The 13,880-nt window shown below is 38.1% G+C and overlaps 1 protein-coding gene across 1 annotated transcript in view; it reads left to right on the plus strand.

Moving 5' to 3' along the window:
- TRPM7 (transient receptor potential cation channel subfamily M member 7) overlaps nucleotides 1–13,880 on the plus strand; it is a 1,848,525-nt gene that overhangs the window by 918,956 nt on the left and 915,689 nt on the right. The window lies entirely within an intron of this gene.

A 13,880-nucleotide genomic window follows, 5' to 3' on the forward strand; every position in this document is an offset into this window, starting at 1 on the left:
CTATTCTTCCTCCTATCATTTCCCACCCCTTGCTGAAACAATTCCATAGGGGAGTGATCCATGGGACCTTAATTTTGCTCTGGAAAAATTGGCACCCCCCCCCATTTGAGGTGGGAGCTTCTGCTGAATTAAAATTCTTAACTTGAAAGACTGCCCTTTTACTGGCTATCAGCTCAACCAGGAAGGGTTTGTGAGCTTCAAGCTCTCATGGCAGTGGAACCATTTCTCATATTCCACCCAGGCAGAGTATCCCTCAGGACTAACCCATCCTTTATGCTGGTCACGGGCACATCCTTGAATCAAGCTGTACATCTGCCCACCTTCTTCCCCAATCCTCAGTACCAGGGGGAGAGAATCCTTCACTCCTTGGATATGAATAGACTGCTCCGCTACTATCTTGACAGAACTAAATCTTTTAGAAAGTCAGACCAACTTGTTGTGTCCTCTGCCACTGGACCTGAAGGGAAACTAGTTTCCAAACATACCATCACCAAGTGGATCTCTCACTGTATTTCCTTTTGTTACACCCATCATGGTAAAATGCCACCTGAAGCTGTCAAGACTTATTCTACCAGGGCTCCTGCTACCTCTGCTGCCTTCCTGAAAGGAGTCCCTACCAAAGACATTTTGGAAGCTGCTACCTGTCATCTGTGCATACCTTTACCAAACACTATCACTTATCAGCCTTCTCCAGGTGTAGAGCAAGATTTGCCACTGCATTCCTGCAGGGCATCATCTCTTCCCCGTAATCGTACTTCCACCCACCCTCATCTCAGCTTTGGGAATCATTCCATAAGTCAGGACTGCAACAGTGAAACACAAAGAATGTAGTACAGTTGTGTAAACTTGCCATAAATGTAGATGTTCAAGTGTATTCACTGTTGTAGTCTTCTTTCCATCCATCCTTCTCCCTTTGCCTACTGTAGTAGTCTGCTTCTGTCGTCTTCATTAACCAGTGGACCCCCCTCGGTTTTCTCCTCGCAGGGCCCACTTTCTGCCTTGGACCCTTGTTTATGATTCATCCTGGGAACTCCTACCTTCTTGGAGCAAGAAATAACTGATGTCATGGTGTTGCCTGGCTCCCTGTATACCCAAGTGTACTGACGTCAGATAGGGTGTCCCCCAGCCTTAGAAGGAGGGCAATATTTACTCTGGTAGTTGGGCTGGTAGCAGGAAATCCCACAGGTCAGGACTGCACCAGTGAATACATTCAAACATCTATATTTATGGTAAGTGTATACAACTGTACTTTCCTAGAATCAGCCTTATGACTGTCCTTAAATATCCCGACATCTGCATCATAATTTTATAGCATGAAACATTTATGAACTACAGTGAACTCTCTTCTTACCATCCTGTACTTGACAGAATACAAAGAGAATTATTTCAACCTTTTACTATATAACATATCTCTTAATTCATCTAGTAAAATATTTCTGAATCCTTTCCAGTCTTTCAGGTTGTCTATAGTTGTACATACAAACTGGAGCACAATATTCCATAAGCCTTACTATAATTGTACATATAATCAATGATACTTCCTTTTCCCTACTCACTGTGGTTGTAAATATATTCCTGAACTCAAACTTATGGGACTTTCAAGATGGCTGCACACTGATCAGTAGCTTAACTTCAGCCCTCCCAGTCTGAAACCCGAAACTGAGAAACAGCAGCTAGTGATATTGTCAGCTTGAGTAAAATTCAGTTGACTCTAGTAAGTACAGTGCATGCATACCAGCATACCTATGAACCTAAAAAAAAAAAAAAAAAAAAAAACTAAGCGAGAGTAAAAGAAAATCATCTAGTAAAGATGATAACAAAACACTGACTTGGAAGAATTCTGCAGCTGTTCAGCAAAAAGCAGTTCAACCTCCAACTTTGGTGCAAGACATGGCTTCCAGTAATCTAGAGGGGAAAAAATCAAATGAGCTCAGAGCAGATTAAAATAAACAAAACACTGAAGGAATATATCAGTTTAAATAAAAAGCTAGAAAACATGTAAGAAGCTTTAAAAAGATAGTCAGATGAGCTGATAAAACTGCAAAAATCATGGTCAAAGTGAAGAAAAGGCTGACTGAATATGTGACTACTCAAGTCAAGAAGAGCTATTTCAACAAATGGTAGAATTAGAGAACACAGCCCATATGGAAAGTCATAGATTTCTTGCTGTACTAGAGAAACTAGAAGGAACACACTGTATTAATTTTATGAAGGCAGAAATAAGCAACTGGACTGGTGTTCCACAGCAGGAACCATTAACTGAAAGGGCACACCATGTGTATGCTCCAAATCTGACCATGAGAAAACAGCCAAGATCTTTAGTAGTAAAGATGCCAATCTGCCAGCAGAAAGAGTTGATCCTGACAAAATTGTGGTAAAAGGGCTAAGTGTTAAAAGTTGGAGACTGTAGAGGGTTTGTGGAAAATGAGTATTCACTGTACACTAACTAGAAAAGAACCAGATTTATTCCAGTAATCAGGGAATATCTGGAGGCAGTTGTGAAATTCAAGCTGCTACATCCAGCTTTCTTCACAATATTTTTTTTCCTGGAGGATCAGTCATTTTTGATGCATTAGAGGTTAAGGAGGAAATGCAAACGTTTGATCAACAAAAAAAATGAGCCATCAAGCAGAAGGAGACTCTGCCTCTCATTCTTCTGATAATAAAGCATACAAGGAGACTTTGTCAGTGAAACCTTTTCCAATGTTCCAAAGGAAGATGCTTGAGAGACAGCGAAAAGCACAGGACTTGACCAGAAAAATCAGGAGCACCTTGGAAATGAACTGGAATCTGAAGTGGAGAGATGGAGGTAAACAGGAAGGAGACCAGCAACACCAAAATTAGTGAATGAATGTGACTGCATAGCATCAATCACATTTGTGAAATATAGCTAAACAAGAATAAGTGGAAAGAATGGACTTTTGTTGACTTTGTTAAACTCATGGGGAACTGAAAAGTGTTTGTCTTACTACATGTCATAAATGTTTGGAAGGACTTTGAGGGGAGGGGAAGAATGAAAAATATTACTATAAGTAAAATTTCTGTTTTTAGTAGTATTTCTTTGAAGCGCTTCACAATATAAATTGCATATTTTATAGTAAAGTATTTTTAGTTCTTGCCTGTTGTAAAGTTACTAAAGTAAACAGATGTATTTTTTCTTCTTCCTCTTTTTCTTTCTTTCTTTTTTTGTGATATTAAGAAATGTAGGCATTACAGTACAAAAGGAGAAGAAAAGCCAGGCCAACACATCTTTAAGTTAATCGGGTGTAATCCTGGGTTGTTGAGGTGGTGGTGGGGTGTAAAAGTACACATATATGTACAGTTTATATGTTTTCTTACTTTTGCACGTACAAATGTCTGGATTAAGAGCCTTGGCTTAATCTAATAATGAATTTTAAGTGGAAAGTAGTAAACATGTGACTACTGAATATAATGAAGTTTTCCTTTGGACGTAAATGTTTCATCTTATCTTTCAGGCTGCAATGGAGGACTACATTTTTCTTTTTTCTTCTAAGTTTCCATGGAGAGAAACTGATAATAGCGCAATAAAAGACAATACTGGTTTCTTCAAAAGTAAAAGTTAATGATTTCTGAAAGCATGCAATCTGTTTTCACATCTGGGGGTGGGGATAAAAAGATTTAAAAAATGAAGGAACAGACACCAATTAGTGTAAGTAGAAGCACAGGCAGTATACATGTGTCTTAGCATGGATGACCTCAATTTCAGGTTAATTAGAGCCTATGTTACCACCTTTCTATTTGGTACAACTGTTCCTATTAGGAAGAACTTCATTATTTTAAGATGTACATAGTTGTGTGTTTGTATTAAGTTAACAGGTTAGGAGGGTGTTTTGTGTGGGCTGTTTGTTTTTCTTTTCGTTTGAGAGTTTTTGTTTAAATAGAAGGTCATTTAAAATGTGACTATGTTCTAATATTGATAAGAACAAACTGTATAAAGGATTATCTTGCAAAACATAAATGGGTGCATTTATCACAAAAGTTGGAAATAGACATTTAAAAAAGCTGCCATATATAATAGGTGGAAATATTGACTTCTTACTGTAATTGCAACACTTTCCATGTTGTTGTTGTGTCTTTCGGCTTTTCCCGGTTAGGGGTCGCCACAGCGGAACTCCAGTCTGCTAATGATTGGCAGTAGATTTTTACATGCCGAGTTGCCAGCCCTGACGCGCAACCTTCAACGAAGGTACGCCCATTCACGCATGTCTCCACACAGAAGACGCTTTAGCTGAGAATCGAACAGGACGTCTTACTGTGAGGCGACAACGTTACCGCAGCACCACCACCACAGTAATTGCAACACTTTCCATATTACCTTTGAATGTGAATGGTCTCACAAGTATAGATAAAAAGGAAATTAAATATATTAAGAAATGCAGACTGCAAATAACGGTACAGGGGACACATTTGGAAAGAACTGAGCATGTGAATTTAATAAATAAAATACTGCATGCTGGATATTTTGCAGAATATCGGGGACAAAGGAAAAGCATACTTGTATCCAGAAGTGATTAGAAGAGGGAAAAAAGATAATTGCAAATTTGCGGTAGGATGGGGCTACTGACAAGGGATGAGGATTATGCTGGCATGCATTTTTATTCCACCTAAAACTGTTATTGCAGAGTTTAAAAATTGGGGGAAAAGAATCATCTTTTAGAAAAAAATATTACTTATAGCTGGGGACTGTAATTTGAATTGCAACTATGAGCATATATCTTGGGGCTTAGAAGGGAAAATATAATGAGAGGATAGATTTCTGAACGAAATTATGAAAATATTTGGTATGAAAGTATGAATTCATTAGTAGGAACTTGGGAGAAAATGTACATATTTTTCTGCATGTACGATAACTGGGCTAGGGTAGACAGAAATATTTTACAGAAATGTGTGCATTTAACTGAATACTTTGACACACATCCAATAACTGTCTCCGATCATGTGGCAGTAATTACTAAGATGATGCTGGGTTATGAAGTAAAGATGATGTTCTGGCACTTCTCCACCTGTTAGAAAGAGAAAATTTTAAAGAATGGGTTGTGGAAATTATCTGGAAGTTATTAGGGAATATAGAAAGTACTCCAGATGTTATAACTAGTGAGCTGGATAAAATGAAAGTGGAATTTAGAAATAAGGTAGAAACAAAGAAAGTGATCTGGTTAAGAAGTAATAAGACTTGTTTAGAGGGGCTGACAAAGGTTAAAGTATTACAAAGTAAGGAGAATTTCACAGTGCAATTGCAAAGTGCTAGAGAGAAAATAAGGGAGTTCCTGGATAATATACATGAGTTTTGAAAGATTGCTGTTATACAACTGTTTATTGTTAATAACTCCAGAGCACAAAAACTTTTGACACAAAGAGTTGGGCAAAAGAAAGTAGGAAGGGTTAAAGATCCTGTAGTTGTATTAGAGATGTTTTAGAAATGTTATGAATAAGTAGATGGTATTCTGGTGGGAGTTTGGAAGCTAGGAGGGAATAAGGTGATGAAAATTTGGAAAGTTTTGTTTAACAGTATTTTAAAATGATGGGAAATGCCAACATCCTGGAAAAAAACCTGTGGTGGCTGTAATACCTAAAGACCCATCTGATTCAGATTGATATAGGCCCATTTCAATTTTAAAACATGATTATAAAAGTGTTTGATTTAATGGCTAAAAGAATGGCAGAGATGATGATGATGCTAAAATTGATAGATATGGACCAGTGTAGTTTTGTGGAAAGGTGGCAAATATTTGACAACATTAGTAGAACAAATGATTCAGAGAGAAGCAGAATGTAAGAAAATAACCACTGTTATTGGTGGGTCTTGAAGGAGAGAAGTCATTCAACTGAGCAAGCTGGCATTTTATGAGTATAGCAATGGGAACATTTACTGATATAATAAGGTTAATTAGAAGGATATATGAGTGATTGGAGGCAAAAATCAAAGTGGGAGGGTACCTCTCTGATAAGTTGTGTCTGAACAGAGGAACCAAGCAAGGGTGTCCTCTTACCCTTTGTTATTTGAGATATATTAAGAACCATTGGCAAAGAAAATAAGGGACTCTGGGAATTTAAGGATACAGTTGGATTGGTGTTTAAGAAAAGTTGGCTTTATTCGCAGATGATGTTATTTTGTACATGATGAAACCAGAAAAGGACATTGCAGTATTGTGGAATGTGAGACAGTTCCATGTTTCTCCGGATATAAAATTAATGAAGATAAAACAAAGGCTATTGCTATAAACTGTGTACCTACACATGAATTGGTTCAGCAATACCCATGCGTATGGGGGTCATGATAAAATGAAGTATTTAACAGTATGGATTAAAAAGGATTCTACTATAGCAGCGAAGGATATGTGGGAAGAGATTAAATAACAGATAATACAAAAACTGAGAAACTGGAAGCTATTGCTTATGGATATGGATTGGAAGATACAAGCAGTAAAATGCTTTTAGTCCCTTTAGTTTTATACACAGGTCAAGCATATTTTTATCAACCAGAGGAGAAATTGTGGATAATAATAAAAAGTTGAAGGATTTAATTTGGGAAGGGAAGAGGGCAAAAGGCAAGTGGGATAAGTTGATCCTCCCAATAGAACAAAGACGTTTAGGATCACTTAATTTGAAGGGATATTTTAGAGCTGTACAGTTAAGGCTCTTATGCATAACATAAGCAGAAAGGTATAATTCATAGTGGAAAGGGATGATGATGCAGGGGATAATTCAAATAATAAGGAAAGAATGGGATTTTAGGTGCAGATCTTTAAGGAGAGTAACAATGATATTACGGAATATTATAGTCATAAAGTAGCAGAAAGTATACTGAAAACTAAGCCAACACTGGAATGGAGAAAGAAGATTCTGCCACTAGGGATTGCTGCAGTTAAGGGTTTAGACAATAGGCAAGAGGCAGCTGGAATTTACTGGAAAAGGCCGTAAAGGAACCAAAGTATTGGGAACAAATAATGAGAGTGGAAAAGGTAATAGAATTGGAAAAGGCCAAGAAAACATTTGGATTGCAGGCTAGTGATTACCTTTCCTTTCAGGGATTGACATCAGAGTATAGACAGAGAAAGGGATAGGGAAATCCTAAATGAAAGACCTGCACCAGTTGAGTTTTTAAATTAATCTAGAAGAGAAGCTGCTGTTAGAAAAGGATTAATTAGTAGGGCATATAAAATATTGCATCATAACTATACAAATCAATTAGAATTCAGAAGAGACTGGAAAGAGAGATTAGATATGCAATTCACAAAGAAGCAATAGGTGTACTTAAGTATGGCTCCCAAATATACAACAAAAACTAAAAGAGTTAGTATTTTTACATGGAAGTGTTTGCATAAATACTTTTATACCCCAAGGAGACTACAAAGAATTTTTCCTCAGGTAGATGCCAAATGTTGGAGGTGTAATGAGGAAAGATGAGGTATCTGGCAGCATGTGTTCTCTGAATGTAACGAGTTGGCAGACTTTTAAAGTTCCCTACAGAGCATTCTGTCAGGAATACTGGCCAGAGAAATGAGTGCAACTAAGGAAATGATTTCTGGGGGCTGGGATACAGGATATGAATTACCTAGACATCATAAGGCCTTGTTAAGTTTAATTTGTTTGTCTGCCAAAAAAAAAAAAAAGTATAAAATAAAAATCAAACTCTAAAGCCACTGTACTTGAAATAGTGAATATTTTGACAGAGATAAAAGAACAGGAAGTGGGAAGCTTAGAAAAGAATAGTAGTAAATTGCATTGAAAAAAAACTAAAATTGGGGGAAGAATACATACAGAAAATGTTTTGAAGGAGAGATGAGGTTTTAGAGAAGGCAGAAATTAAACAGTTTTTGTAATGTTGCTTTGATCATATAATATATAACAATATATGTGATGGATGTTTGTAAATGTGAACTTGATATGGTTTTATTGCATTTATGTAAATCTAAGTTTGCCTGTGTCACAAAGGATAGTTTATTAAAAGTGTTTAAGAAAAAACATCTTTTAATAATCTCCAAAAGATGCTCTTCAAATCTTTATGCCCAAATCATGTACACTGTCTATTATGCCTGTTCAACAGTTATTTACAGTATATGGATAACAGTTATTACAATCTCAAAGGTGCATTACCCTTTTATAATTTCATACCAATCGAAACAGACCATAAAAATAAATCATTTAAATGCCCATGTAATCTGTAATATTCATTTATACATGTTATCATTGATGCAACCTTTGAATCATTTACATAGTTATATAACCATGTTTTATCCAAGCCTAGGAAACTTGCCATAAAAATTCCAAAAAAGGACCAGTTGTAACACAAATCCCGAGGGTTGCCATTACTAAGTTTTTTTTTACCCTAAAGAAAGATTCACCAAGTTTTATTCTACATAATCTATTACTCAAGTTTTTAATCTGTCTCACTACATAATGATTAATACCATATCCATTAATAATGTAGCAATTATGTATTGAGGTATGGTGTCAAAGGCCCAAGCCATGTTAATATAGACCACATCAACTGGTTTACCCCTATCTAAATATTCTGTAAGTGGCTTGTAAGTATAAAGTAAATTTATTAAATAAGAGTGACATTGAACAAAACCATATTGGGAATAATCCCCCTTTTGATGTAATAATTCAATTACATATTCTGGTATTACTGTCTCATAACATTTACACAGAACACCGGTTAAACTAATTGACCTGTAATTCTCACTAGTAGTTAAATCACCTCCCTTGAGTACAGGTACAACCAAAGCTTCCTTTCACAATCTTGGAACAAACTCCAACTCTAATGATATTTGAAAAAGATACTTAAGTCAGGGGAGTATGTACCCAACTGTAGATTTCAAAAAAACTATCCATTTAATTCATCAGAATCTGCTATGATACTATATTTAACTTTCTCAAATACTTTCTCAACATATTAAAATAATTTTGGGCAGTCCTCCCTTAAATCAAGCACAGTCTTATCACAATTGTACTTAGCTGAGATGTTGACTATAATATTTATAAGCATTATCATTCAAAATCATATTGTCAGTAATTAATTTCTCATTACCATAGTACTATAATTTCCACTCTCACCCTTGATTCATTTTTAGTGTCTAAAAATAGCCTTTCTTTTACAGAGTGCATAACTTGCCACTCTGTCTTCATAATTTCTTCTAGTTATTCTTAGATGTCTTCTAAAACTTCTCCTAGCCTTTATATATTTTTATTTTTTTTTGTATTAGGTTATCGCCTAAACTTCACAAAAATTTTAATCTTTTACAAAACTTATCTAATGCTCTGTTTCACCGTAGGGACTCCATAGTTTTCTCATTAATAGTTTCTAAAGGAACGTGCTTTTCGACAACCTGGAAAATACAATCATAAAAGGTTTGCCAAACAAATTCAATATCTTATAATAATGACTCTTTCCCAATTCCATGGCCTCAGATATAAGACTAACTTATGGGACTGTAATTTCTTGAGTCAGTAGATGGTCCCCCTTTATGCAGATGGATGACTGTTGCTATACTCCACTCTATCGGGGCAAAGCCAGTCTGGGGGCTGTCGTTAAATATAGATCCTAATGGGCCTGATAAGTCCTGATTTAAGCTGTTTAAGAGGCAATCTGGTATATCGTCAGGTCTTACTGAAGCTGTATTTTCAGCTTTAGAGAGGGCAGCGGCAACCTGTGAGTGTACAGATTTTTTACACTGGCCGGGAGGCGAACCCAGGTCAGCTGCTTGGAAGGCAGCTGTGCTCATCACTATACCACCAATCCTACTTTTTAACTGATACTATCTTGCATTTCTCACAGATGTTAATTATATGTGAAGCCAACTTTCCCCAAATGTAAATGGTTAGTCCCTCACCTTTTTCATGCTGTCTTATCCTTTGAAATGCCTTATATCCTTGCAATCCTAAAGGATGATTCCTGCCTGAAAGCCATGTCTCTCTTACCAGTATTACATCAAACCCCCATTTCTAACTATTGTTTCAGAAATTAACCCTAGTAGTATTACATAACATGAATTTTAAATTGCATTTGTATCCTTCTGTTCCTCTGTTCTCAATAATGCTAAACATGCAAGTAGTTCTTTAATGAAGACGATGTCCCAAATAACCCAAATGCTTTTTGTCTATGCCTAAAAAGGAAAGATTAACATTCATTTCTTACCACAATATAATAACCTTTATAACAGTTCTATAACAAAGTTTTTTAATGTTTTTAGTAAAACATCAAGCTGTCTTCATTGATGTAAATTCAAATTTCTTTACTGTATAACATCACAAAATGCCAGTTCAAAACCTTTCATCTCACTTAATTTTAGAATCCCATTAATATCATCATTAAAAATCATTACTCCTACCTGCCATACATTTACACAGTATCAGAAATTCTCTGTAGTACACTTAAAATATCTCGCATCTTACAACCTTTCAGGGGTGTCACAGTAATCTGCCCTTTTCTCAAATTAAGTACTAAATTCCCAACTCCCCTTAACATAGAATCACCAATAATCACAACTTCCTTACCGAATAATGTGTTTTCCTTCTCATTACAACTACTGCCACTTCTTCCAAACCCACAAAATAAATATCAGAACTTACTGCCTTGTAACTCTTTCCATTTATCTTCATCATTTGAATCATATACCTCAAGAACTCTGTACTATACCCATTTTCAACCTTGACCCCTGGTATCCCTTCGGCTAAAGTTGTGGTAGTTTCAACAGCCTTTAGTGTCCCTACCCTTATCACTTCTCTGTTCCCTTTGGTCCATAGCATCCTTATTTTCTATACCTTCCTTTACGTCATTATTATCTCTACCAGCATTACCACACAAACGAGTGGAATAAAAGTTTGAGCCTCTTTGTTTTTAAGAATTTTAACCTCTGAAAATGTGTGTATTGTTAAATGTTCATCGTGTTACACTGCTGCAGTCATTACACTTGGGTTATCCTGCCGTCAGGTGGTTCCCCAGTCGGCCTGAGTTCCAAAGTCTTGGTCCGGCGTTGGTTGCTGTCACCTCCTCCCTGACGTCAGTGTGACAGGGGTATATAAGATGCAGCCGACGCCATTTTCTTCAGTCTTTCTTGCCGCGCTGTGCCCGAAGCAAAAGCAGTTCGCAAGTGCCGGTCGGCCGACTTCTGAGATTTTCATTCCAAATCCAGAACCGAAGTCTTCTACAAAGCTAAGTACCCCGTTGGGGAAACTTTGTCTTGCCTCAGATCGATGTCAGTAAAAGTTAATAACTGTATTTCTTGTGGGAAGCAAATACCTCATAAGGATTTCCATTCTTATTGTATCCCATGCCTAGGCCCAGACCACGACGTCACTGGTTGTCGGTTTTGTGCTAGGTTTAACAAACGCACTATTAAACGTCGGTTTGATTTTGCCCGATGTTATTTTGGCAGAAAATTCAATTACACCATGCTGTCGGAACTTCTGATGACCGGAATACATAAAAAGCGCAAAGATAAGGATAGGCATCTGAGGCCCCAAACTGACGACGAAGCCTCTTCTAGGCCAGTCGCCGGTTCTCCGGTTTTCAGCGAGGCGCCTTCGCAGCCCCTGACGACCGCTCCTTTAGAACCACAGGCCGCCTCTGACTCCCACGTAGAGATGGCTGGGCCTTCGGGCACACAAGATTTTCAAACTACCGAAATTAACCCTTCAGAGGGATCTGGAGTAGCTGAACAACCCGTAGCTTCAGAGGGTGTTTTCAGACCTACTCAGTTAAGCATTAAATCTTCTGCTAAGTCTAAACCTCTTTTAAAAACAAAGAAACAAATACAGCATTCTTCAGGACAGGCCTCCATGCCTAAGAAACAAATGCTCAAAATGGCCGAAGACCTAATCACTCTAATCAGGGGGGTCCCATCCCCCTCCTGATAAAAGGCCTAGACAGGATGCAGACTGTGACTCATCTGACCAGGTTTCCATCTCTTCAGATTCATCCTCAGACCTAGGATATTCTTTACCCCCTTATGAGGATTCTGATGCTGAGGAATCAATTCCATTAGCCTCTCCGCCTGAGGACTACTCCTTTGGGGAAACCTTACATACCATGAGGGAGCATTTCCATTGGGAAGGCCAGGATTACTCAGAATCCAAGAAAAGGCTCCGAGACTTCCTTTTATTACCTCAACACAGACCCCTTGCTATTCCACCAGTGTTAGATATTGTGGATGATGTGTATGCTGAATCCAGCTTAAATCCTGATTATTTACCTCCAGCCCCAGTTAAGGCTGACAGATGCTACAGAGTCCCTGACTCTCACAAATGTCTTTATAAAAGCCCTGTTGCTAACCCTGAAACTATTTCTCAGGGACCCAAAGGGGTTAAGGCCTCATCAGCAAAGAATCCAGTCCCCTCTGACAGAGATTCCAGAACATTAGACAGATGGGGGAAGAAAGTATATACATCTGCAACTTTAGCAATGAGGGCCTTAAATCGTCAGTTTCACATGCTAAAATACCAGCAATTTCTGATGTCTCAGTTGAAACAAAAAATGCTTCCAAACTCTGATCCTCCTAATTTTAAGGAAATGCAGGATTTATTGCATGCAGCTGAACAAGTGGGAAAACATACTTTGCAATGTGGTTTTGATTCTTTAGAGGCCTCCTGTAGAGCAGCAGTTGCAGGTTCTGTCATTAGAAGACATGCTTGGTTAAAAGAACATACGTTACCAGATCATGTTAAAGCAAAACTATTGGATGCACCTTTGCAGCAGGATGTGTTGTTTGGAGTTAAGGCAGAAAAGGTATTAAAGAAAATGGAGGATAAGGCAAAATCTATGCCAACGGTGAAGGATTTTTTACAGGTTCAGCCTCCTCGATTTAGCAGAAATTGGCCAACAAAGAATTGGTCCTTTCCAGTTACAGACAGACCTCAACGGGGCAGATACAGACGTCCAAGAGGTAGAGGTCAATCACAAGGTCCTTACAGGCCTCGACAATGGGGTGCATCAGGCCAGAAAGAAGGGGAAGACAGGCCCCAACCATATAAAAAACAGCCCCAATGACTTCCCACTACAGCTGCCAAACAGCTCTCTCTTGGCAGCCCCCTTGGGTGGAAAACTGGCACTTTTCTTTCACAATTGGCATATGATCACCAAAGACAAATGGGTTCTCAACATTGTATCTCAAGGTTACAGGTTCCACTTTCACACTCTGCCAAGGTTAAAAGGAATGCCAAATCTGCCACCAAATCAATGGACAGAGGCTCAAAAACAAATTACAGCACTCGTGGACATGAGAGCTATTCAAAAGGTACCACCACAAGAACAAGGACAAGGATTTTACTCAAGACTCTTTCTGGTTCCCAGAAAGGACAAAGCCTGGAGGCCCATTCTGGATCTTTCTTCTCTAAACACTTACCTGGATGTTCCGAAATTCAAAATGTTGACACTACAGCAGCTTCTTCCCATGCTGGGCAAGAAAGCTTGGCTTGTAAACTTGGACCTCAACGAGGCATACCTGCATGTCCCTATCAGACAAAACTGCAGAAGATACCTCAGATTCATAGCTGGTTCAATGCACTATCAATTCTCTGCACTGCCCTTTGGCTTATCTACTGCGCCCAGGGTCTTCACAAAGTGCCTGGCACCAGTAATTGCATTTTGCAGACAGAAAGGAATTCAAATTTATCCGTACCTGGATGACTGCCTGATTCAAGCAGAGAGCAAGGACATTCTTCTAAAGCATCTGGCGTTTGTAAAAAAGTTATTAAGTTGTCTAAGGTACACAGTAAATGAAAAGAAATCAAAACTAGTGCCCTCAGAAGAGATAATATTCCTGGGTGCCAGCTTGAATACAACGGTCCAGATGGCTTATCTCATGCCAGACAAGCAAGGACAACTGACTCAGTATTTTCAATTGATGGCAACAAGA

This window comes from Protopterus annectens, chromosome 7.part0 (assembly GCF_019279795.1).
Source record: "Protopterus annectens isolate FY-2018-M chromosome 7.part0, PAN1.0, whole genome shotgun sequence".
NCBI classification, from domain to species: Eukaryota; Metazoa; Chordata; order Ceratodontiformes; family Protopteridae; genus Protopterus; species Protopterus annectens.